This window comes from Lagenorhynchus albirostris, chromosome 1 (assembly GCF_949774975.1).
Source record: "Lagenorhynchus albirostris chromosome 1, mLagAlb1.1, whole genome shotgun sequence".
NCBI classification, from domain to species: Eukaryota; Metazoa; Chordata; class Mammalia; order Artiodactyla; family Delphinidae; genus Lagenorhynchus; species Lagenorhynchus albirostris.
In genome coordinates, this window is record NC_083095.1 from 38,040,535 (window position 1) to 38,066,864 (window position 26,330).

Here is a 26,330-nt window from a genome sequence, read left to right on the forward strand (position 1 = left end):
TATCTGTGCCCGCTGCTAGAACATAAACCCCACCAGGGCAGGGCTCTTCATCTCTTTTGTTCACTGCCGTATCATCAGTGCATAGAGCAGTGTCTGATACACAGAAAATACTCAAGAAATATGTGTTGAAGGAAATATGTCGGGGCCCAGCTCACAACAGGCATTGGATACGTTAAACTGTTGATGAATAGTTTATTCTGTTATACTTGTCAGGAGGTGTATGCCTGTGTCGTTGTCTGGTACGTAGAAGTAACTATAATTAAATACTTTTTAGGATTTTTATGCATTCAAGTAAATTTGCTCTTTTGTAAAAAGCTGGCTTACTCTCTATTAGTTTCAGATGTCCTAGCTGGTGAGATGTGTTTCGTGCCAATTTATATTTACCCCTGTTTCTTATATAAGCCAAAACTCAACAACTAAGAAAATATTTCACCAAAACTCATGCTTTCAGAATACCCTCTATATAGAGTCCAAAATCACACATACCCCATGGCAACAGTTTTCAAACATTTTTAGTTATATAAACCTGATAGAATTTTGTAGAACATTGAATTTTTGAATTGATTCTGACATTTATCTTGTATGTTTAGATAATTACATAGTGTGTAATTTCCAGGATATTATAAATATTGACATTTAGAGAATGTCAGAAAGAGAAGTTGGATGATGGGTACATGGGGGTTTATTATATTGTTTTTCCTTTTGAATATATTTTAATACAAAACAAAAAGTAAAACAAGACAAAGCATGTGTATTCTGGTGTGAGACCACTGTCCTTTGATGCTACTAATACCATTAGCCTTAGTGCTGTTAACAAAGTAAGGCATTCTCTTAGGTTGAACCAAATGAAATTGCCTATGTTTCATATAGGCCTAGGACCACTTTTGACTTATAAAAATGATAGTTTTATATAATTCAACATAACAATATTTGATCGTATGTATTGTTCCCTCCATACCACTTTCATTTCACTAATTGGAACAGAGCTTGATGGCTCAGGGAGAGTTTTTTTTCAGGGTCTTTAATCCTTATAGACAATTTTTTTTAGTTAAAATTTGTCAAAAAGATTCTTAATTTGCTGTCAGTATGGTGTTAGGTGCTATATAGCTTGAGTTAAACATGTAGCCTTGTCTTACCTCTATGTACCAATTACTTAAGTTACGTTTTGTTCAGGTCTTTATTCCTAAGTGTGGGCAAACAAATGGGTCAGTTCATTTAGTGAGGTGTTAAGTGAACAGAAGAGAATGTTCGGGGCCAGACAGATGGAGCTGTCACCTGAATAGTACCTGACAAGTTGACTTTAGAGAGAAATTAATCTCCTAAAGAGCTCAGAGTGTGTGTCTCTGTGTTTTTGTCTTTGTTGTGAAGTATGGGAATAACAGACTGGAGATAGATACTGTTCTTAATGTTTTCTTTAGCCAGAAGGAGATTGGGATCTAGAGAAGGTAAGTGATTTAGTGTGCTATCATGGTAAATCAGGGATAGAGTCAGCTTCTCATGGATTCACAGTGTTGTATGCTCCATACCCTAGACTAGTTGTACTCAGAGTATGCTGCGTTAGCCAGCTTGGTCGTTGTCACCCAAGAGTTTCCTGGCTCTCTAGTTAAATGTGTTACTTTTATGCTTTTTAACTTAATAGAGGATAAATATTAAGCATTTAATATTTAAACATTTAATGCATTTTTTTTTTTTTGCCTAGTTAGGTATCATATGGCACAAGTTACAACAAAACTCTGGCTTTTGTGATATATAGATTTAGACTCTGAATTTTCTTTTCTTTTTTTTTTCTTTTTGGCCACACCACACGGCATGTGGGATCCTAGTTCCCCAACCAGGGATCGAACCCAAACACCCTGCATTGGAAGCACAGTGTCTTAACCACTGGACCACCAGGGAAGTTCCCTGAGTTTTCTTTTTAGAAAGCTCAGTAGAGAGCTTTGCCCACAGTACAGTTTGCTTTGATACTTTAGCCTCACTATAGAGAATCTCAGGCATCTCATATGATGATTTTGTGGTATCTCACAAAAGAATAATAATGCTCAGAGATTATCTTGAGTTTATAGTAAAGTACGTTTTGTGTTTTGGATGGGACAGAAAAGTTACTGTGGTTTAGAACTGCTAAGCCACATGATTTTAGTGTCAGCTGAGTTTTGTAGGGTGACTTCCTTGGTGTAGTTTTGGATGTATGTTTCAAGTTCTAGGTTTCATGTAGGTACCATGTTTTTATTTTCAAAACCAATAGTTGGAGCTTAGGGTCTGGCAAAGATTTAATTTTTCTTCATGATTTTTGATACACATATGTATAGAACTCAGATCCTATTTAGTTAATATACTTCATTTCACCTTTACTGAAAAATACAAGATCACATAAAAGTGGAACTATCCTAGAAAATCTAAGATGGTGTTTTTCTGATTTTGTGCTACCTGCAGTAAAGAATTCATTTTACAGTTTGACCGCAATATATGCACATCCCCCCCATTAATGCAACAGTGTACATGTAACCAATATAAAAGTTAAATGAAGTAGAACTTATACTTACTATGTTAGATGCACTTGTTTATTATGTTGTTTCTGTTCTACTTCATTTAAAAATACATGGTGTTGCAATTCCCTAAGTTGATTTTGAAAAAAACAATGAAATGGTACATATTGTTACTGTACATATGGTATAAGTGCCTTCTAGAAGGAATTTTGAAAAACTGTATTGAATATCAATTCTTCTGTTCATTATTTGTGTAATCTTTCTTTCTTTTCTCCCTGCCTCCAGTATTTAATGTCTACTCTATGCCAGGCCCTGTACAATACCAACTGTCTAAGGCAGATACAGTCCTCTCCCCCTAGAAGGTTGTATTCATAATGATAACAATGATAACTGTCATCTTCTGAGCCACCTGCAAGGAGATTGGAGTAACATTAAAACCAATAGCTACCACTTATGAGTGCCTATTACTTACTAAATGTTGTACATTCTGTTTTCTTTATTTCTCATCACAGCTTGCTGGGAGAGTGGTATAATTCTCCCATTGGATAGTTAGTCAGTGAGGGAACCAGGATTCTACTCCAAGTATGTCTTATTCCAGTATGCACTTGCTTTCCACTGGACTGTTTGGCTTTTTTGTGAGACTTAACCGCTCTGGGCTTCAATTTCCTTATACTTTTTTTTTTTTTTTTTTAAAAAGGGTTGGATGTTGGATATTAGGTTGCTGAAGACCAGAAGTTGTCATTTGATGTTTAGCAGTTGAAAACAGTAGTCTCAGTGTTCAATTATACAGGGTAGGTGTCCACATCATAAAAATCTTTATTTGATTTTCCCTTCTTTGGTTTCCTTATTATTGTTTCAACAGATGACCAAGTATTAAATGAACCACGTATTAAATGAAATTGAGCTATGTCTTTTTTTTTTTGTTATAATTTCCACATTTGAGGAGGGAAAGCAGCCTCAAGTGAGTATTGGAAGGATCTCAAAGCTAAATCAGATTGATTCATTTGCCCATGTTTTGCTTAAGAGCAGTACCAGTTGGAATTCATTGTTTCTCTCATGTAGATTTTTGGGCTTTTAACTCTATTATACACATTAATTAGGTACTTTTTCTGTAGGATCCAGTAGTGGATGGATTAGAGACTTAACCTTATAGCTATTCTATACTTATACTTTCTTTGAAAGTGCCTGCCTTAAAATGAGGGTTTGCATTTATTTGGCAGTTAATTTTTACAGATAATGTACCTAACTTCTCTTTCCCTCATTTTCCTTATTCCTTCTTCTCCCCTTTCCATTTCCTTTTTCTATCACTGCATTCTTTTTTTTTACATAAATAAATCAGTAAAATGAAAGAAAAACACATTTTATTACAAAGAGATAAACCTTTGGACAGTCATCATTGAACTTGGCCATTCTTTCTGAAAGCTTTGACTTGTTTCTTCTGGAGGTGTTATCTATGGATCTATTTCCTTCTCTCTTCCCAGTTTCCTTATTCTTTTCTTCTACTGTTTTTATTTTACTTGATTGTTATGAAGATTGAGTAATATTGGTAACAATTATTAGCATTTATGGAGTGTTTATCATGTGCCAGACATTGCTCTGAGCACTTTACTTAAATTAGCCCATTTCACCTGTACACGATGAAGAAGGAACAGGCTCTGGTGATGGGTTTCTCCCTGACTGCCAGTGTGACCTTGGGCAAAATGCTTAGTCTCTGGGGATCTTAGTTTCTCCGTTTGTAAAGTGTGGTGTAAGGAGGTCATTTCTGTAAACCACAGAGAACATTGCTTGGCTCTCTTTAAAGGCTCAGTAAATGTTAGCTGCTATTATTTTTTTGTTACTGTTAAAGCAGATTGACAGTTCCTGGAATGTATCAAGTGCTCAGTAAATAGTAGTTATTCATCTTATTTAATATTATTGCATTGCATATTTGCTTTTAGGTGGTGTGTCGAGTTTGGCTGAGGCAGATGTGAAGCACTAGTAGTTTTACATGCTGTCTTAATTTCTAAATGAGATTTTTTGTTTCTTAGGAAATGATGCAGATGCTGGATCATGGCTACGATCCATACATATTTAGTAGATATTGTGGACTTCATAAAGGATACTCCTGAGAACAGCCATTAAATTAAATGAGAAGTAGGGAGAAGATTTGATACTGGTAAAATGGCATTTCAGGTTGCAGATCTAGGGCTGTTTGAATCATAATGTATTTCCATGCCCTGTGCTCTCTTATTTTCCTAGAGCCAGAGTGTGAATAGCAAAACACTGGGGTCCTGAAAGGGGAAGCAGGAAGGTGTCTCAGTGGAGAAAGGGAGAAGAGGAGCATTAAGGACAAAGTTCTGGCACCTGCTAATTTTGCCTGGAGCCTTCCTTGATTCCTTTAGATATGCTCTGTCTATTCTGGTAGCCACTGCATGCATGGTACTATCGAGCACTTGAAATGAGGCTAATACAAATTGAGATGTGCTGGGAAGTATAAAATGCACACTGGATTTTGAAGATTTAATATGAAAAAAGAATGCAAAATATCTCATTAATATTTTTATATTGATTACATGGTGAATGATAATATTTAGATATATTGGGTTAAATAAAATGTCCTATTAAAATTAAAAAAGTGATTTGATACTTGGAAATAAGCATTTTAAAAAGTAGAGATCTATTTGATTTTTTTTTTTTTGGTGTATGTATAAGTCACAAAACAGACCCTCTAATACTTTATAATCTAAATGATTCACCTCATTCTTTAATTTTCAGCTATTATTGGTCTCTTAGTTAAGTTTGTGTTAAATACATTGATATGATCTTATGCCTGAATGTCATGAATGAGTAATTTATAGATTATGACTACTGATTGTTAATGGGTTTGAAATCAGTGGAACTTCTAAGAAAGGATGGAAACACAGTGACCACCAGCAGTCTTATAATGAGTTCATTAGGAAAAATAATAGCATAATGAATGAACTGTCAAAATTGGCTTTCTGGTAATATACCAGTATAGGAGGGCATCTAATGCCTCAGAACTGATAATCAAAGCCTGGTTAATATTATTACTTGGGTGAATAGTTGAGTCTGTTTTAGAAGTCGCAGTATTTTATGTGATACTTGAACCAATTCCAGCAGGGATTTGAAACCCTTTAATTAAAGGCTATATTAATGTAAACTTTGGTATAGGGAGAAGTGGACCTCTTGAAGCCTACAAGACATAGATTTGATTATGGTCCCTGTTACCTCCTATGTGTATAATTTTGAGCAAATTGTGCATCTTTGGTGCAACTCACGTTCCTCAATTGCAAAATTAGTATCAAACCTAGCCAGTCTAACTCATAGATTTGTTAGGATCACTAAATGAAGTAATATATTTTAAGGATGCCTTGAAAATCTTTTGAGTACTATACAAATGTAAATTAATGTCAGCTCTACTTTCAAATGCAAAGGAATTGTTTGAAGAGTGTTCTGGCTCCAGCTTGTGTTTATGGTTTTAAGTTTTTGTTTAGGTTCATCAGTGAGAAGTGTAAGCTGCAAGTATCATGATCCTCTATTTTTCTGACCACTAATTGAAATGAAGGATGTATGCATTTGTGTCTGGCTATATAGACAGACATAAGTACATGATAGCAGTGCTGTTCATGACACTATAGTTAAGCATTTGTCAGAGTTTCCACTGTAAACTTCCCTTTAGATGTTTTTTTTTTCTTTTTTTCCTTCATTTTAGCTTAGCTTTCCTGTGGGATGAAATTATAGGGCCCAAATGTTTTTGGTTGGAAACTTTTTATTTTTCCTTTTAAAAATAAGGAATGAATGCATGCTATTAAAAACTTTTTCTTGCACTTTATAACATTTTATCGTAAAAGTTTTAAAAACACGTGTACATATTTTTTCTTTAATGATTAAAAAATGTATTAGATAATTTCACTCCATATTCATAAGTAGTTTTTCTTTGCTGTCGTAGTTTTTCCACTTAAAATGATCACTGTCTTCAATGTATTATCCAAGGTAAAAGAATGTAAATCATTTTTATAAACTTATGATAAGATCTAAAAACAATGATATCTTGAACACCTGGATGCTTATCCCAAGTTAAGAAAAAGTAAACTGCTTATAATATATGAACTTTCTTAGACCTTCATCAGTAAAAATATTCATTGATCATTGTTTTAAATTTGAGTAAAGTATATTAGAGACAGGCCAAGACTTAGAATACCCATTATATCCACAGACCCTCTTCTAAAGGCTGTCGTGTAGAACCTTGTGGTCTGGTCTCAGATGATTGAATCAGTGGCCACCTGACCCAAGACCATCCAGTGGATAGGCAGGCCTTTGACCCAGGCAGTAATCCTACCCAAAGTCTCTACCCAACAGATGAGAGTGACGTGTTGTACCAATCAGAACCCCTAAGTTTGAACTTGGCACAGAGCAGTTGAAGGCAGGAATAGAAGCTGAAAACAGAAGAAAAAACAATTATGTTTACAGTGGGGCCATAGGGTAGGATTCCATAAATTCTTGCTGTTGTGTGGTTCTGCCTTTATTGTTGCTTTATTGAAATTTCTTGTCAAGGCCACCTCCAAATCCTGATGAACACATGTCTATCCGCAACACCTGATACTTGTCCACATTCTCCTTGGGGAAACATACTCTTCTTTGGCTTCTGTGACACTCCTCACATTTTCTTCCTACCTCTCTCTGTTTTTTCTCATTTTCTTTGCTGGTTCTTCCTTCTCTACTCCACTTGTATGTGTTATATTTTTCAGGGCTCCTTGTACTTCACTTTCTGCGCTCTAACCATAGGTGATATCATCTATGCCATTGGCTTTAAGACCATTTATGTACTGTTGGCTTCCACATTTCTATCTCCAGCTCTGACTTTACTTCAAACTTTGGTCTTGTATATACAGTTACTGACTGGACATCTTCAGGTATGTGTGTCCTAAACATCTCTAACATAACGCAGTCTCAGTGGAACACTTGATTTCCCCCACTAAACTATTTCTTTTTTACTAACGACTCCTCTGTTCACCCAGCTATTCCAAGCAGACAACCAATAGTCATCTTTGATTCCTCTCTGTTTCTCACTTTCAAGTCACCTTCATACCCTCCCCCCAGAACGGTTACTTTCAGCAAGTACTTCTGATGCCATGTCCAATATATATCTCTAATTTGTCCATTTTGTCTCCAGTCATTATAGCGACTCATAGTGGTAGCCTTTTATATACCAGTGGTCTAATTGGTTTTCCTACTTCTTCTCTTGCCCCTTTTCCATTCATTCAACTCATAGTGACCACAGTAATCTTTTTAAAAGTAGAAATCGTATGCTATGTCTCTCCCTCAGGCTTTAACATTACCATGGGTTTTCACTGCATCTGGAATTAAATCCAAGGTCCTTACCTTTACCTTTTGCTCTTCTCTCTTCACCTTGGCTTTTTTCGTGCAATTTTTTTGACATTACTAATTAAAATTTAATATTGAAATCAAAAGCATGTAGGTTAAAACTCCTGAGTGTCTAAGAGCTTGAATGGACTTGATTTTTTTCCTCTTTCATCTTGTCTCGTTTCCCTCTTGTTTCTTCTCTTAATTTGATAAAAAACACATCAAAGCCAAATTACAACTAGCCCTGTCCCAGTCTCCCAAGTCTTTGATTTCATTGGGTATCTCTCAGACCTCTTTGGGAACTTGTTTTGTTTGTTTCATTAGCATCAGGAGAATTTCTTTAAGACTACAGAGGAAGTTTTTTCCACTTGTATGTCTGTCATACACTGTTAGCATTGGATGTGGATTAGAAGCTCTACTTACTGTTTTTGGTTGACACTTCATCTTCTTGGTCCTCTGTCCCATGCCCACACTGAGCTTTCTGTCTCGTTGAGTTTTCTTTATCTTGTTTCTAGCCACTTTATGGTTCTATTTTTAACCTTCTGTTCTCAATTCTCCATTTGCTTTGTCATTGAGCTTATCTGTTTCTCTAACTTTCACCTTTCACGTTCTATTTTTAACCTTCTGTTCTTAATTCTCCATTTGCTTTGTCATTGAGCTTATCTGTTTCTCTAACTTTCACCTTTATGGGAAAATTCTGGAATCTCTATTCTCTAGTTTAGCCCCATGTTTCCAATGCTGTCATGAATTTCTCGTCCCTTGCATGCCCTGGAGTTAACCTCACACTCCATTGTCCCCAACACTGAAATACATGAGCTTCCTTTATAAACCCTCTCTGATGATTCCATTTTTATCAGCAGTATCATCATTCTCTCAACTTGGAAACATTAGTAATCTTTGACTGTCTTTCCTTTTCATTATATCTAGTATGACCAAAAAAAAAAAAAATCCCTTTGTTCTTGTCTTTTAAACGTATCTCAGACTTCCTTTTCTTCCATTCCTCCATTGCCATCAGTGTAGTGTAGGCTGTCATAACTCTTCATGCTTGGTTTTGGTGACAGAGTTTTAGCTAATTTAATTGCCTCTGTCCAAACCTCTCTAAAACACTTATCGTGTTTGCTTCTGCCCAACAGATCTCTGTTGTCAGCTGCATGAAACCCAGATTATCATGTAGATTATTATCCTTTGAGGCCAGGTCTGTTCTAACTCTTCACTCTGGTTTCCTACTCTTCCCAATCAACTATCCCCTCTATCCAGTCAGTCTTGCATATCTTCTCATATTTCCCATATAATGTGCTCACTCTTTTCTTTAAAAAAAAAAATTATTTATTTATTTATTTTGGCTGTGTTGGGTCTTTGCTGCTGCACGCTGGCTTTCTCTAGTTGCAGCGAGTGGGGGCTACTCTTCCTTGCGGTGCGCGGGCTTTTCATTGTAGTGGCTTCTTTTGTTGCAGAGCATGGGCTCTAGGCACGCGGGCTTCAGAAGTTGTGACATGAGGGCTCAGTAGCTGTGGCTCACGGGCTCTAGAGCGCAGGCTCAGTAGTTGTGGTGCACGGGCTTAGTTGCTCTGAGGCATGTGGGATCTTCCTGGACCAGGGCTCGAACCCGTGTCCCCTGCATTGGCAGGCGGATTCTTAACCACTGTGCCACCAGGGAAGCCCCAGTGTGCTCACTCTTAACCTCCATGTTCTTCTTGCCTAAAATGTCTTCTTACCTTTCCTTTGTTTATTCCTTGTCCTATTCGTGCTTCCCTTAAGTCGCATTGCCATCTACCTGCTGGATGTCTTCTTGACCTTAGGCCCTGCCAGTGATAACAAAAGGTTGAACACTCAGTTTGACTCATCTTATCAAAACATATGAAGGATCAACAAATGTCAAGTGTTCCAGAACAAAATGCAACAGCTAAACCTCTGTGTCATTACATTTCCCTGAAAAGTAAATTAAAGCCAAACAGAAAGAATGTTGAACTCTTTAAGGTAAGGCAGCTTAGGTGCAAAGGAGAATGTTGGAAGGCCAGAGAAGACTTGTAATCATCATTTGAAAGACTTAACACCAACATAAAGAGGTCCTTTAAATATTAACAGAAATAACAAGCCAGCTAGAGAATCTGTATAACCCCTGGTACTTGCATTTTGTTTGGTCAAAGTGGAGATAGATCACTGAGCTCATGCCTGCCTCAGTCTATATTAAAGAATCTATTAAGAGGATTAACCTTTTCAGATAGTCCCTCTAGTGTATGTTGTAGGTATGAGATGAAACAGCAAAAGTGGTTATTGATAAGCCAACTCATGTTACTCTCTAGCAGAGGTGATACAGTGTACAGGTGCCAGATTGCCCGAGTCTGAGGCTCAGCAGGGCTCCTTTCCAGCTGTGTGACCGAGAGCAAGTTACTAAATCTCTCTGGGACTCAAATTTCCTGTATGTAAAATAAGGATAATAATGCCTCCTGTACAATATTGTAGAAAGGATTACATGAGTTAATACATGTAAACTGCTTAGACTAGTGACTGTCTCAGAGTAAGTGCTTACTGAGTTCTTACTATTATTATGTATACATGATATGGCTGGGAAGGGGTGACTCATTCAAGGTTTTCAGAAAGAACTATTTATTGTGAGACAGGAAATGGCTCTTGAAAATGTGTTTCTTTTTTTTCATACCTGATCTGTCCTTGGTGGCTCTTGTTTATTTTGATTTATTCATTCATGAACTAATATATTTTGACATTGTTTATAGTGTTGCAGATCCTAAAAGGGCAGATTGTCTGTAGGAGATCATGGTATTTTCAACAGAGGATGGATTTTGAAAAATACTCTAATGAGAGTTGTGTGAATGAGGTTCTCCTGGCCCATCTGGATCCATGAACAATCTATATAGATAAAGCATCTGGTTTTATTGGAAGTTGGAAACATACACATTTTAGCATGTGCTTTCTATTCCCACAGAGAATCTGGTGCAAAAAAATTTTTTTTTTCCAATTTAGGTAGTATGAGAATTTCCGAGCTCTGGATGAAGGTCATTCAATGTCATTCAAGCTCTGCTGAGCTTGCTGCACTTTACCCTTTCAAAGAGACATTGTCGTTTGCATGCAGTGCTTGGTAACTCTCAAGACTTTGGACTTCAGGGAAGGGCAATGGCTCAGAAGCTATTGCTTGGTTAACTTTGTGAACTCAGTGCGCACTAATGGTATGAACGAACAATGTAAAATTTTTTTTTTTTTTTTTTGCGGTACGTGGGTCTCTCACTGTTGCGGCCTCTCCGTTGCGGAGCACAGGCTCCGGATGCGCAGGCTCCGCGGCCATGGCTCACGGGCCCAGCCACTCCGCGGCATGTGGGATCTTCCCGCACCGGGGCACGAACCCGTGTCCCGTGCATCCGCAGGCGGACTCTCAACCACTGTGCCACCAGGGAAGCCCCAATGTAAATTTTTTAAACTTCAGAATATATATTTCATCTTTTTAAGGCTGAGGTGAGTGAGGGTGAGGGAAGGGGGAATTGGGTAAAGGCAGCCGAAAGGTACAAACTTCCAGTTATAAGGTAAATAAGTACTAGGGATGTCATGTACAACATGATAAATATAATCAGCCCTGCTGTGTGTTATATGTGATAGTTGTTAAGAGAGTAAATCCTAAGAGTTCTCATCACAAGAAAATAAATATTTTTTCTATTTCTTTAACTTTGTATCTATATTAGATGATGGATGTTCACTAAACTTATTATGATGATCACTTCATGATGTGTGTAAATCAAATCATTATGCTGTACACCTTAGACATGTACAGTGCTGTATGTCAATTATATCTCAATAAAACTGGAAGAAAAGAAAGATATTTTCTCTTTTTATCAAGATGTGTTCTTTTATTCCTGCCCAAGATCTGTTGATAAGGCTTGCCTTACGATGACGTGAAAGTAATACAGATGTCGCTGGAGGGGCTCCAAGTAACTTGCCCATTTTGTTTGAAATTTCCATTATTCAAATTAGACCATTGGATGAAGCCATTTTGTTATTGTTTATGAAGTTTTTGCAATAGTATAAATATGTTTCTTTGTGGGGGTAAACCCATTAGCCCTTTAGCATTCAGGGTAATCAACCATATTTTCAGAGGACAAGGCAGATATTTGTAAGTGTGGAAAGGTCATGAGCGCAGGGTGTGATTGTGAAAATACCGTGTGCCTTGGAGGGTTGGAGGTGGGCTGTAAAAAGGGAAGTAGAGGATGAGGAGGACAGATTCATTGCTCTGGTCTCCACATTCCTGTTGCCACATATATGTGTCCAAATTAATGTCAAAGAAGGATTCCATTTTGATGTAAAGTTATCATACCTTCCGGTTCTGTATAATGAAACTGCTTCTACACCACGGTTATTGGCCCATACTAATAAAACTGAATATCTTGCAGCCTCAGTTTTCTTACCTGTAAAATGGGAATATTAATGCCTACCTTTCAGGATTTTTGCAAGGCCTCAATGAGAGAATACGTGGAAGGACCCTGGCTGGAATATTTTAGGTCCTCGCTAAATGCTTTTATTTTCCTGTCTTTTAGTCCATGACATTTAGGTACTTCATTGCATTTTTCTTATATTTTTTGCTCTTATTTATATATGTTAATCTTGCTTCCCACCAGACTGAATTTTTTTGAGGACAAGCACCACTTCTTTTTTTATTCTCTGCAGTATATGCTCTTATAGTATCTTGTACCTTTTCTTCATAGTGCAGCCTGTTTTATATTTATGTATATGACCGTTTAATTAGGTTTTCTTCCTTTTCGGTCTGTAAGCTTCATGAAGGCTAGAATCTTGTTTGATCTTGCTCAGAAATGTGTACTTAAGGCCTAAACTAGTGCCTGGCATGTAAAAAGTGTTCTGTAAATATTTGTGGAATGAATGAATGAATGATTGATTATTAAGTTAAACATAGTAGATTCTAAGTGAATACTTGTTCTGGGAAGCCTGAAACTACCTATCATATTCCTTCCAGACTTAGCCTGAAGCCTTGTAGGAGGCTATAAAAAGTTTGCAGAATTTTAACTAACACCTTAGATCTTTAAATAACAGAGTGTGTGGAAAAGAAAAAAGGTTTACAAAATACTTTGAAGTGGTTCAGTACTTGATGTTATTTTAGTGGGAGGTCAGTAATGTTTGTTATAAATATGTTATTGTAAAGAACGCTTTAAGTGTAAATTACTGTTATTACTTTTAGCTAAAATTTATAAGTATTAACATCTGTGAATACTAATATTATTTTAAAATTTAGGCTTGAAGGACAAAGCTGTGAAACACTGTTTATTTTTCTTTCCTTTGCAAACTTTGCATAAACCTGATTGTATCTGAAGGGATCTTTGAGAATGTGTGAGAACCTGGTGGGTCCTGGTCTTGGCAGTGCTCCTCCAGTTTGTTGTACTTCTCATAAATTCTTGCTTTTCTGTTCCCAGTGCTCTGTTAGGCCATCATTCATTCATCCAAATGCTGACTCTCTTCACCCTTCAGGATTTTGACACATTGCTGATGCATGTCCTGACGGCGGAATCATTTCACGTATTGAATTGATTCAGCATCTTCACCTTTCCTCTAATCAAATTACAATTTTATTTCGAAGTAATCTCACTGGATATTAGTAGGTCAAAAGCTCAATATTATTTTCTTCAAATATGGCTTACACAATTGGACACACACACACAAAAAGGGAGGAAAGAAACCCTACGTGTGTCATCAATTTATGTTGTTCATTTGTTAGGTATTTTTTAGAAAGCTGACATATATGGAACATTTTCCATGTGCCAGGCATTGTGTGAAACATTTTATGTATTATGAAATGTTTGAGCTGTCACTGTGACAGAGCTACTCTTTTTAGATTCATTTTGCAAAGGATAGTCTCAGCAGTGCTTTTTTTTTTTTTTTTGCGGTACGCGGGCCTCTCACTGTTGTGGCCTCTTCCGTTGCGGAGCACAGGCTCCGGACGCGCAGGCTCAGCGGCCATGGCTCACGGGCCCAGCCGCTTCGTGGCATGTGGGATCCTCCCGGACCGGGGCACGAACCTGCGTCCCCTGCATCGGCAGGTGGACTCTCAACCACTGCGCCATCAGGGAAGCCCAGCAGTGCTTTTTAACAACAACAATGTAGCAGCTAAAGTTTATTAAGCACCTAAAGTGTTCCAGACATTGTTCTATGTGTTTTTATTTTTATTCAATCACTTAATCCTTAAGTCAATCATATGAGGTAGGTACTACTCTTATGCCCTCATTTACCTGAGGAAACGAATGCACTCAGTCTCACCTCTGGTTTTCCACCTAGGAAGTGGCAAAGCCAGGCTTGGAATCCAGCATTCTGGCAGTCTGATTTTGTAGCCCATTGTCTTAACTGCCATCCTACTCCCCAAATTGCCAAGCTGGTACACCGTGGAGCCTGATTAGAACCTAGGCCCCATCCTACTCCCCAAATTGCCAAGCTGGTACACCGTGGAGCCTGGTTAGAACCTAGGCCCCATCCTACTCCCCAAATTGCCAAGCTGGTACACCGTGGAGCCTGGTTAGAACCTAGGCCCCATCCTACTCCCCAAATTGCCAAGCTGGTACACCGTGGAGCCTGGTTAGAACCCAGGCCCCTCACTTCAAAGTGTGGGACCTGAAGAATAATCTCAGCCATTTGGAAGAATGGAGAATGAGTTTATATTTTTTTCAAGTTTCCAATTTTTAATTGTGAAAGAAATTGTGCTGAAAGAAATCAACTTAATTTGGCATTGTAAACATTTCTGTGATGTTCCTACAGAATTACAACTGACAAACTTTTGACATAGTAGACTTAGGTGCCCTGCTTAGTGTTAATTTTATTACTCTTATTAACGCCAGATCTTATTTTGCATATTTGGTCTGGCTCCTTAAGTGGAAGATACAGTTGTAGAATATGTTTCCTAAAAGTCATTTTTAGCATAACTGAAGAGAAAATGTTTGTACTGCCCAGTGGCATGTTTAGCTAAGCCCTGGGGTACCACATTGGGTATAGAATGCTGAGTTATATCTAGATTCAGTCAAGAGGCTTGTGCTTAGAATTGCCTCATTAGCATGCTTATCTTCAGGTTTCAATGACTCTTCCTACCTTTGGTGACAGGTATTTGTGGCCAGGAAGTCAATAGCAAAGAAGGGACTTATGTCATAAATATTCTGGTTCTAACTCCTATCATATCTTACTATTTAGTGTTTTAAAATGCTTCTCTGCTCTGGAGGTGTTAAGCTTTCCAGATACATTCTTTGTCTTTTACAAAATTTCTGTACTACTTTTCTCTAAGTTTCCATTTTGGAGTCATGCACTCACTATTATGCATACATATGTACGTAATACATGGGTACGTACATGTAAGTTCCTGTCTCTGTTGTTTTATACTTGACAGTACTGTTTTTATACATAATAAGAAATAAGGTTTCAAAATGGATTTCATTTTTCTTAGTATGGTATTTCAAATCTGAATTTTGGATTTCCTCAAACCTTATATATGGGCTTTACATTTATATTTAATTTCTGTTAGTTTGTATAAATCATAGGCACATTCCATAATTAGTGCGGTGTACTACATGCCATCACTGGATTTTATTGCCCAGATTATGACTTTAATTGTACATATACACTATTACTCTTGGGATTAGAGGCCATTCCACTGTACTCACGCAGTCCTCTGTCACTCTCGGGAGCTTAAGGTCTCATGTTTAAAACTCTCAGCTGAGGTTCAGAAATAGCATCTCTAAGCTGGCATTGCAACATTGCATTGACTCTTTTCTGTGCTTTAAATCTTTTTTTAAAAAAAGTTTAATGATATCTTTGGTGTCAGCTATAAGTTGTGAAATAGCAGACATGGGCTTAATTGATGTTAATGTGATATATATCTAACTTGTTTTTAAACCTCATATCATACTGTTAAAATAGCTGAGGTTCATCTCATTCTGAACTGATTCCCCCTGATGTTAATCCTCAAAACAAATGGAAAGTAGATAGGCCATTTTTATCCCTTGCAGAAGTAATCCCTTGGGAAGGGGTTTGCGTGGGGGCGGGTCAATTAGCTGAATACTTGAAAATAATGTGTTCTTTAATTGCAGTTTTTTCTTGTTTTGGTGGGGGAGGGTCAACTGAAGGATAAGTGCTTGCTGAAAAATCTATAATCCCATTAATTTATTTCTTACTTTATAATCATGGCACAAGTGAAAGTAGTCTTTTTGAAGATTTTTGTTGCTTATACTTTTGAACCTGGCTGAAAATTGGGCTTTAACAGTGCTGACTCTTGGGCACATCCCAGAAGTTTTTTCTATTAATTACTTTTTAATCAGATTATGATTTTATGATTTACTCCTTATCTTAAAAGCCAAATGTGGGAGAGAAGACAAATTGTGGTTATCTGAGGGTTTTTTTTTAATAAATTTTTTTATCATTGTGTTCTGAATTCACAGCATTTTTAAGAACTTTATTTTTTTTAAATTTATTTTTGGCTGCGTTGTGTCTTTGTTGCTCTGCACGGGCTTTCTCTAGTTGCGGTGAGCGGGGGCTGCTCTTTGCTGCAGTGTGCAGCCTTCTCATTGCGGTGGCTTCTCTTGTTGCGGAGCACAAGCTCTAGGCGCACGGGCTTCAGTAGTTGTGGTCGTGGGCTCAGTAGTTGTGGCTCGCGGGCTCTAGAGCGCAGGCTTAGTAGTCGTGGCACATGGACTTAGTTGCTCCTCGGCGTGTGGGATCTTCCCGGATCAGGGATTGAACCCGTGTCCCCTGCATTGGCAGGCGGATTCTTAACCACTGCACCACCAGGGAAGTCCCTATCTGAGGGTTTTAAATAGATGGCCTTTGTTTAATTGAACTTTGGTATTATTCGATAAAATTTCAAAAATTAATATTTCAAAAACTTTATTTCAGAATTTATTTTGTAAATGCTTTTAAAGTAATTTTGAAGATGTGCCAAAAAAGTAAATGTAAGTCTTTCTATACAGAAAATAGTTTTAATAGGAGTTATAAAATAGGGAATTGATTCCATACTGTATGTTGTAGATATTTGATAGATGTTTGTCAAATAAAGGCTAACTTTTTGAAAGTACTTTTGGAAAGCACTCTACAGCCTACAAAACACTTATTCATTTACTTCTCACTTAACCCTGTGCAGTACATTTTCTCAGTTTTACAGATAAGGAAACTAATGCTCAGAGAAGTAAGTGGTTTGTCCAGTATCTCCTAGTAAACCATAAAGGTGTGATTCCATTTCAGAACTGGAGTCAAGGACAAAGTCCTTACAGTGTTTCCCAAGGCCCAACATGATCTCCTACACTCCTCGTCCCTTACTCTTCTGACCCATCTCCCTACTTTCCGCTCAGGCTCCAGCCATGTTCGCTTCTTTGCTGATCCTCAGATTGACCTGCACACTCCCTGCTGCTAGGGTACCTTTGTGTTGTTTACTATCCCTCTGCTCAGGCACTTTCCCCACAGATATCCTCTTGGCTGACTACCTCATCTCCTTCAAGTATTTGCTCAAATGCCATCTTTCAGGTTAATGTTCCACTTAAAATCATACCCTCCAACCCAACATGCCTCATCCCCCTTGCTCTGTATATTTTCCCCCAGAGCATATACCATACAATGTATTTATTATTTTTAGTTGCAGTTATTTATCTATTGCTGCTGGAATGTAAAGCTCTGTGAAGAGAAGGGGTTTTTGTCTCTTTTCTTCGTTGTGATATCCCTGCAGGGCTTAGACCTCAGTGAGTGTTCAGTGAATATTTGGTGAATGAACGCGAAGCCTATGCTCTTTGCACCAGATCTCCCACTTTTCATTTATTAATGATACACTTGGCAAAATTATTAGTATATTTTTGCTATGAAGGGCATTCCAAGTAATACTACTTCATTAGTTTTGTGCATTCACCTTCATTTTGAATATTTTTTTCTGTTGCATTTTTCTCTCATCCGTGAATATAAACCACTCTGTTTGTTTTTAAAAGTCAGCCAGATTTTTTTTTTAGAAAGTGTTAGAAAGTAAGACATTATCTTTTTGGATATTAATAGGGGTAGATAGCTCAAAGAACTAAGGAATCATGCATTTTTTAGTTAGGTTTTTGTCAAGTCAGCTGGACTTTTTTTTTTTTTACTTTCATAAATGTATCATTAAAAACCATCCTATTTTAAAATTTTATTTATTTATTTCTAGTTTTTTTTGAGATATAATTGGCATATAACATTGTGTAAGTTTAAGGTATACAGTATGTTGATTTGATACACTCATATATTGCCAAATGCTTACCACCATGGTGTTAGGTAACACCTCCATCTGGTCACATAATTATGATTTCTTTTTTGTGGTGAGAACATCTGAGATCTACTCTTTTAGCAACTTTCAAGTATATAATATAGCCCTATTAACTATAATCACCATGCTTTCATCAGATCTCCCAAACCTTTTCATCTTATAACTAGAAGTTAATACTCTTTGACCAACATCTCTCCATTTCCTGTACCCTTCCACCTCTGGTAACCACCATTCTAGTCTCTGTTTCTAAGAGTTTGACTTTTTTAGATTTCACATATAAGCGGTATCCTACAATATCTGTCTTTCTCTGTCTGACTTATACTTAGTCCATCTTAGTTTTAAAATTTGCATTTCATGACTTGGTATTATTAAAATACTAGGAAATAATTTATTCTATTAAATATGTTATATTAAACCTTTTCCTCTATTCTTCAGTATAATTTTATTTCTAGAGGAATAAAGTTCTAATTTACAGTTAAAAATATGGGGAAATAAGATTCAATATGTAGAATTTATTGACTCAACCTGCATTTATTATGTGCCTACCATATTCTAGAAACTTCTTTTAGGGGCTGGGTATTAAAAGAAGAACAAGACACATGATTCATCGGTTAAAAAAAAAGGTCCCAATGTAATGTGGCAAATCCTTGAATGGAGTTATGTATAAAGTTTTATAAGGATTTTTATGTTACAGGATTTCTAAGGGCTCCATGGCTGCCATAGAGTGAGGTACTTCTACACTAATGCAGGGTATATGATTATCTTCTCAGCTTTTACAGTCGTCTAAATACAATGGAAATTAGTACTGTCATTACAGCTGGACGTCTGTTATCCATGCTAGAAATGTTGGAACAAAGGAGTGATGTGGCTCAGAGATTCCCAAATACAGACTAGCGGAAAAGTTGTTACTGGGCAAAGTGAAAAAGAAGTAGAAGGGAAGCAAGATCGAGAGAAAACACATCTCTGTGTGTGTATGTGCTCGCATGTGTGCAGGCGCGCACGCGTGTGTACCTATGTGTGGAGGATTGCCACCCTCCTTTTTAAGTAAGGATTTCTGGGTTTGTCCTTTCTTTTCTTTTACTATCCTAAAGGTCCTTTTGTTTTATGAAATTATAGTGGAAATAGGTGGTGGCTAGTTATTATTTTAATTCCTTTTCCTGAAATAAAAAAAAGTCAACCTGCTCTTTTTAATAATTTTACTGGTAAAATCCTCAGAGGGAGCCACTGTCAGGGATACTTTAGAACACTGTATAATTAATTCTTGCACCCCTTATTTATTTATTTTTTTTGGTATAGCCCGGCATGCTTCAGGAATTCCTTATATTCAAAAGGCCCTGGTCCCTATACTCCTGGTGTCTCACCTCTGCAAAAAAGCCCATAGGTAATGAATTGATAGTAGAGAGATTGACTGTGTTAGTCAGAAGCTGTGGTGGCTTCTATCCTGTTGATAAGTTTGGTGGCAGGAAAGTAATCCATACCTATAATTAGGAATTGATCAATTTTTAAAAATAAATTTATTTATTTATTTTATAAAGAATTTTTGGCTGTGTTGGGTCTTCGTTGCTGTGCGTGGGCTTTCTCTAGTCGCGGTGAGCGGGAGCTACTCTTCGTTGCGGTGCACGGGCTTCTCATTGTCGTGGCTTCTCTTGTTGCGGAGCACGGGCTCTAGGTGTGCAGTCTTCAGTAGTTGTGGCATGTGGGCTCAGTAGTTGTTGCTCGCGGGCTCTAGAGCTCAGACTCAGTAGTTGTGGCGCACAGGCTTAGTTGCTCCGCGGCATGTGGGATCTTCCCGGGTCAGGGCTCGAACCCGTGTCCGCTGCATTGGCAGGCAGATTCTTAATCACTGCGCCACCAGGGAAGCCCCTAGGCATTGATCAATTTTTAAATGTTTTATTTTTCTTGTCCTGACAAGTTTCAATGACCACTTTGGCATTAGAATGTAAAGCATGAGGGAAAATTATGAAAGGTTGGAAACAGAAATATTTATTAGAAATGGGTATGTGTGTGTGCATGTGTGTGTTTCCTATTTATTCTGATTAGAACATAGTGTCAAAACAATGTGAAAGCTCTGAATCCTGTGACTTTGACACTGAGGCCACTATTCTGCGTTAGTGGTCACCTTTGGGTTTTGCTTATAAACTGGAGTGTACATGTTTGTCAGCTTTTGGGAAAGGATAACTGGAGAGATCCATGAAAGAATAATAATATATGTTGATTGTCCAAGCTGGGAGGAATCATTAATGTATGATTATTATTTAAAACTTTAATTTACCCACCTACTATTGTTCACTCATTTAAGGCTAATTTTGTGCTGTTTAAGTTTTACAACGTGTAAATACTTGGCAGAAAAGTCAACCAAATTTTCCTTTAGTTTCAGATTACATCTTTTCTTAAACAAGTAACCAGCCATGACAATTTACCATTGCTCCAGTGGTGGTGGTGGTTGTTAGCTGCTACTATTTATCACAGTCATCATCATCATCATCATCATTATTGTTATTGGTGAGGGCACTGGAGTAAGACTACCTGGGTTCAGATTCTAGCTGCGGTCCTTAGTAGTGGGTGATGTTGGGTAAGCGACTTAGCCGTCTGGGCCTCTTCTTTTTCATCTGAAAAACTGGGATATTAATAGTGGCCACTCATAAGGTCTTCTGAGCATTAAAAGGGATAATGTGTGTCAGGAGCTTAGCACAATGCTTTGCAATAGTAAATGTTCGTTAACATTGTCATCATTCTTTTTTACCTTGAAATATCAGTAGTGGCCTTATCTGCTTTACGGTTTGTTGTTTAATTAATACACCTTGGTTTCCTTCTTTTGATACTTTTTTTATTGGTGTAGTAGTTCTATGAGACATGTTTTGACCCTAAAAAAAAAAGGTGTATGCTAATAATCAGCAAAGTGTTTTTCGATCTTCCTAATAGACTGCGAAGAGTTCTAAAAGCAGCCAATTCTACATTCACATATTTATAGCCAAGGCAAAGAAGGAATGCTTTCACTGCTGTAGGTGTTGCCAGGGACCTGCCTTTGCTTGAAAACCAGAAATTTTCACTGTTAGCTTTAAATAAACTGAGAAAGAGAATTTCAAAGGTGAAGAGATGAAAGAAGGATTTGAAAAGTTATTACTTTAAAAACAGTGGTTTTCAGCTGTGGTCACACATTGAAATCACATGAGCTGCTTCTATAAAATACAAATACCTGGTAGTGGAAACACACCACCACTACCACCACTATCATCAACAACAAACTTTTTTGGAACCCCTATTTTGAATACAGTAATAAAGTAATTGGAATGGTCAGGTATTTAATACTTATTTTAGCTCACATGTCAGTTTCTTATTTGCTTATTAACATGGAACTATGTTGTGTAACCAACATGGTATACTTGGGTTCAGTTCATAGTACATGAAGCCTAATTTTCTTATCTGATTCATTGTAAGGATTTATAGTGGTCTTCTTGTTTTAATGAAATATTGTTGGCTATGTCTGTGATTTTTTTTCTCAAGTGTCAAAAGCAATTCGTAATGGAAGCATAGTTCCACAAATAAAATAGGATTCTTTTTAGGATTTTTGAAATAGGTGCGACAAAAAGGGAATGCTACCTGTTGTATCTATGTTTAGAAGTAAAGTTGGTGGCATGGGTTTAGACAGACCACATGGACAGGCTATTAGGCATTTTACCACATGTGCTAACATACCACACTTTAGTCCTTCAAGGCTAAGTCAACTTAATATCTTAGTGCTAAGCTCTTCTCAGTGCTGTGAGACTAATTTTCTGTAAATATATTCTCATATGCATATGCAGGTACAATTTTCATTGACTTTGTTGAAGTTTTGGAGGGTCGTTTGTGAGGGACTGATCGCATACTTGGATGGGCATGTGTTCACCTTAAGGAAAGTTCTAAAGGATGAGGTGGAAGGGATCAAAGACCACATTTACAGGCTCAATCTCTGCAGGTACCTTTATTTTTTGTGAGAATAGGGGAAATGGATGTAGAAGGGCTAAGTGTGTAATATTGTAGGGCATTTTCAGGTGAAAAGCATTGTTAATTTAGAAGAATATTTTTTCCATTTCCTTTGAATGGGAATAACCAGCTATAAATATTGTTCATCAGGAGCTCAAACAATGTTACTGCTTAGCTTCCAATGCAAACATGACCATTTTATGGAAAATTTATCTATATACATTTAAACAGCTTATGTGTAAATAACTTATCAGCCCACATTTTTTTTTTAAACCAATCTGCTTTCTTCCTGTGATATTGTGTCTAATCAATTTAATGTTGTGGGCCTTCTTTATTTCCTCGGTTGGCACATTTGCAGGTTGCAATGATTTTCAACAATTTCATTTGATTGGAGTCCCAGAGCACCAAACCCAAAGGACATTGGGCTCATGTTTTATTTCTTGTACCTTTGCTACTTTCTGCTTTGCAAAGTCTTGACTGAGTCAGGCCCCAAGGGAAGATGGGCTGATATTGGATCCATGACTGTACGCCCCAAACTTTAGATGGGATGGAACAATGAAAGCTCTTGATTAGGCAGGAAGGAGCTTCTGCCAGTTATAAACAAATAAATAATCAATAAACAACCAGCCCTTAAAATCATAATGAGGGTGAGGGGACGGGGGTGTGTGTGTGTGTGTGTGCATGTGCACGCGTGCACACATGTGTGCTTGTGTAACTAAATGTGTATAATACACGTTGACTGTTCTTTAGACACAGGAGAATCTTTGTCCCTTAATCTGTACTTGCATCCTCCCTTTACTGTTGAATTCTGTGCCCATTTTTCCATTACCTTTTGCACTTGTAAATTTTAAAATTATTTGGGTATGAACACCTTGGAGGTGAGAGTAATCATTTCCCCCACTTACTGATGAAAATTGATAGGAGGCTGTTGAGAGATGGTGATAGAAAAGCACGTGTGAGAAAACGACTAATGCTGAAAAGGAAAGAGAAGGACAATACAGTAAGAAAGGCAACTGCCAAGAGCATCGACCATTTAGCTGGTCAGTACATTATTTCCTTGGGTGAGAAACATATTCTGGAAATTAAATTAATTCTAAGAGTTTTTCCAGAGCAGTGGAATCTGACCTTATGGAATCTTATCAAGCTGTGATCATTAGATCAGTTACTCTCCCCATTAAATGAATACTAACATTGGATGGGTGGGTTGTTGTGCTAATGACCTGCATGGTATTATATAACCACTTACCGATTCCTCGTTATTTATGGTTATGATTCTATGGGATCCCTCCCCTGCTGTTAGGGACGGCCTGTGCAGGACAGAGGTTTCTGTTGGAAGATAGATGACACAAGCATCCATTGCCTGGTTTGCTTTGGGATTCTGCGATGACCCTTAATTTTTCTAGTTTACATTTATTTTGAATGTCTCTATATATTTTTCCTTCATCTAAGTTACTAAACATTTAGATTTTCAGGTGGCTTGGATTTGGGAGGTGGGTAGCTTTGAGTTGTTAAAATCTAGTGTTACTGCATGTGGTCAAAATGTACTGCTTGTCTGATTTCTTCTTTTTGTCATTTATGAGATTTTCTTTATGGCCTAGTACCTGATACATTTTACAAATGTTTCTTTTTTTTTTTAACATCTTTATTGGAGTATGATTGCTTTACAATGGTGTGTTAGTTTCTGCTTTATAACAGAGTGAATCAGCTACACACAAACGTTTCTTTAAAAAGAATATTTGTATTGCTACTGGGACTGGTTCCATAGACATTAAACTTGTATCACTGGAACCTTCTGCACTACTCAGAGTGTTCCTTCTCTGATCCTGGCTGGTCCTACATTTTCAAATTCTACTTTTTTTATATCCCACTGGGTCTAGGGAAATGAGGGCAAGGAGGGTGGGAGCAGCGCAGCTATGTGGGGCAGTCTGAGGGCCAAACATTATAGGAAGAGTCCTCTGCTTGGACTGTTGTGAATTAGGTCATCTTTCAGCACGAATGAAAACACAATGTAAAGAAGTTGTTATAATGGAATTGGCTCTTTCAGGACTCCATTCCCCTTTTTTCTTTTGGTCAGTCTTGATTACTTAAATTCTTTAATTCAGGTGAAGCGAGTTATTTTAGAGGAATTTAGTCTGTGATAAAGGATAAAGCATAGCTTGTTGCTATATGTGTTCATTTCTGGGGAATGGGCTAGAGGGGTTCAGCATGATACTTTATAATGAGGGCATGTTGGAAATGAATTGGCTGATTTCTTTCTGTTTCTTCCTCTTTCCTCTTTGTACATACCCTCTTTTCTGGAATATGGTATTACTCTTGTGTTTCACTGAGGTTGACTGTTGCACAGTGGTGAAGAGTTCAGGCTCTGGAGCCAGTTTGCCTGAGTGGGAATCCTGTCTCCACTGCTTATTAGTTCTAAGACTCTGCGCAGGTCACTGACTCTCTGTGTCTTGGTTTTCTCATCTGTTAAATTGAATAGTACCTACCGCATAGGGTTGTTGTCAGGACTAAATAAGATATAATATATGTAAAGTGCTTAGAATAGTACCCAGTGCTCAATAAATGTAAGCTATTATCATTATTCCATTGGTTAGGTAGATAGCCTGCCTCACATTTGTCTATGACATTATATCAATTTGGATAAATAAAGAATAAATTTCAACTGTCTAACATTAAGAAAAAGAACTAAATGTTAACTGCCTGAATTTTTTTAAGTAGCCAAATGTGAATCTCTTGAGTATCATTGCAGTGACCACAAAGAGTAATCATTGTTGTCACTGCTTAAATGATGGTTTGCTTTTTGGAGGAAAAGCTATCATTTATAGATGCTTTTATATATGCTGAGTTAAGGAGTTCTCCATGTACATGGTCTGATTTTTTAAGCATTATTAAAGTTACTGTATCAAAAATAGGATTAATTAAAATTTGTCCTGAAGACTTTAATGTAACATTAATAAGGCTTTTCTTGTTCCCTGTGCAGTGTCAAAACTCCCCTTCAGATTTGAGGTATGGAATCTGATTTAGAACTTAGAAGACTTCAGTAATTAACCATGATGGTCGTGTACATATAATTAGCCATTGGTTAACTATATACAGTCATGTTGATGAGCAGCCTTGTTTAGTTTTTGTTTGTTTATGTAAATACCTGAAGCAAATAGCAATTAAAGGGAAAGCTTGGTTTGTCTAAATTTAGTTCTTATAAAGCTTAAAATGTTTCGGAAGTGATGAAGTCTAGGGTCATAGAATAAGACATATGTCATGGCTGAACTCAAATCCCCAATTCTTTGACTATAAGATACATTAGGCCTTTGGGGATTTATGGGGTGGAAGGGGCAACTCATTGGTTGAGAATAATTTCTAAATATGTAACTTCTTTTTGCTGAGAGTAGCAGTGGTGCTATATACCTTTAAAAACATCGACTACTTCTTGTTCCCTTATATCTGGTAGGGAAATGCTATACTTTCAGATGCCCATTGCACCTCATCTAGGCTTACCCCAAAGTTGATGTCAGTAGGTGGTGTTTGGGGGGAATTATCCATGAGGTCCTGGGTACATGGGCTGGCGCTTGGGTTGTGGGCTGTGGGGAGGCAAGGGGGTTGTGGAGAGGAGTCATGTGGATCCTGTGACTAGGAATCTAGCCCTCTCTCCCTGCTGCCGGTGGCTGTAAGACGGGTGCTGTTAGCCGTTGCACTTACCTCCAGGGAGCAGGTGGCCCACACTGTGAGGCCACTGTAAAGCACTTACTGGGAGGCTGACAACTGAGGATGGTAGCAAGTGACAGGTCAAACATTGTTCAAGTCCTTCTTGAGTCGTACAGAAGGTGTGGGAGTGTGGTTAGAGACCCAGGTGCTGAGCCCAGCTTCATAACTCATTCACTGTGGGACCTCCATGATTGTCTCTAATTTTCTCTGTGAAAAATAGAGAATAATAAAATGATGCCACCTGCTTACCTCAAAGACCGTTCTGAGGATTAATGAGTTAATCGCCTTGGATGAAGGCAGCAGAGGTTCTCTTGTTATAATTTCATCACCTTTCCAGAGAAGCTCCAGTTTGGTGGAATAAATAAAGTAGTGGAAAGAAGATAGGAGCGGAAAGAGCTATCGACAACTTACTTGGTGTCTTTCAAGTCTAACTGTAGGTCAGGTTTCCATTCTCGCTGGGGAATTTTAGTGTAAAATTTCTACATATTTTTTAGAAACGACACCAAACCAAATGTCTGACCTGCTGCCTGTAGGAAAAGAACAGATGTTTATTCTGA

General features: G+C 37.6%; 1 protein-coding gene across 4 annotated transcripts in view; it reads left to right on the forward strand.

Annotated features, from left to right (window-relative positions):
- The window catches only part of PPP2R5E (protein phosphatase 2 regulatory subunit B'epsilon), a 152,672-nt gene that overhangs the window by 49,924 nt on the left and 76,418 nt on the right, over nt 1-26,330 (forward strand). The window lies entirely within an intron of this gene.